Here is a 1,348-nt window from a genome sequence, read left to right as displayed (position 1 = left end):
ATCCACGCTACCTGAAAGAAGGCCGCCTTCTGAATCCAACGATACCAGTTATGTGCACATCGGACCTACGCTTCAAAAGATACGGACAGGTAAGCTTTGGCCAATCAGATCGCATATGCTAACGAGGGTGGAATTAATGAGGGTGAAACTCGTTTTTATCTATATACCTAGCTGCAACTGACCCCAAACTAGCCCCTAAACCTTAACCCTCAAAACTGCTAGCCTTAGCCCCAAACAAAACTGCTAGCCTTAGCCCCACTGACCGTAACCCACTGACCCCTGGCCCCACCGTTTTTAAACGTGCCAGTCCCTAGACTCTGTAAACCTTTATCAACCAGACGCTTCATCAAATTCTGTACAGAAATATCATAAAACTAATATCATATTCTCCAGGATATAACCCTTGGCTTCTCGGTCGCCCTCTCCTGGATAAAACTGTGAATAGCCATGTGTAAAAAACTGATTAGGATTCCAATATTTTAGCAGGATTTGACACTCCAGGCGGAGCTCTTGAGCGGATGACTTCACTCAAAGACATCTTTCCAGTCTAATTTTAATGATGCACTCTCTCTCTCTTTCACAAACACACACGTACACTCCTGTGCACACTCACACGCACGTGTGCACACTCACACGCATATGCAGTCAAAACACACAGACGCACACGAACTGGCTGGAAAACTATTTTTATTCAGGCTAGTGATACCTTGTTCCTAAAAAGACAAATGATTTCACGGGTTATTTCGTTTGGATGTATTTCTTGTTTTTATCGATGACTGGCTTCCTTTTTGTCACGCTTTAGACTGATGTACGGTCACATTGGATTTGAAAACGACATCCTTTCTTCCATAGATCCACGCTACCTGAAAGAAGGCCGCCTTCTGAATCCAACGATACCAGTTATGTGCACATCGGACCTACGCTTCAAAAGATACGGACAGGTAAGCTTTGGCCAATCAGATCGCATATGCTAACGAGGGTGGAATTAATGAGGGTGAAACTCGTTTTTATCTATATACCTAGCTGCAACTGACCCCAAACTAGACCCTAAACCTTAACCCTCAAAACTGCTAGCCTTAGCCCCAAACAAAACTGCTAGCCTTAGCCCCACTGACCGTAACCCACTGACCCCTGGCCCCACCGTTTTTAAACGTGCCAGTCCCTAGACTCTGTATACCTTTATCAACCAGACGCTTCATCAAATTCTGTACAGAAATATCATAAAACTAATATCATATTCTCCAGGATATAACCCTTGGCTTCTCGGTCGCCCTCTCCTGGATAAAACTGTGAATAGCCATGTGTAAAAAACTGATTAGGATTCCAATATTTTAGCAGGATTTGACAC

This window comes from Carassius gibelio, chromosome B5 (assembly GCF_023724105.1).
Source record: "Carassius gibelio isolate Cgi1373 ecotype wild population from Czech Republic chromosome B5, carGib1.2-hapl.c, whole genome shotgun sequence".
NCBI lineage: Eukaryota > Metazoa > Chordata > Actinopteri > Cypriniformes > Cyprinidae > Carassius > Carassius gibelio.
The sequence above is the reverse complement of the archived record's forward strand: the minus strand, read 5'-3'. Positions refer to the sequence as shown.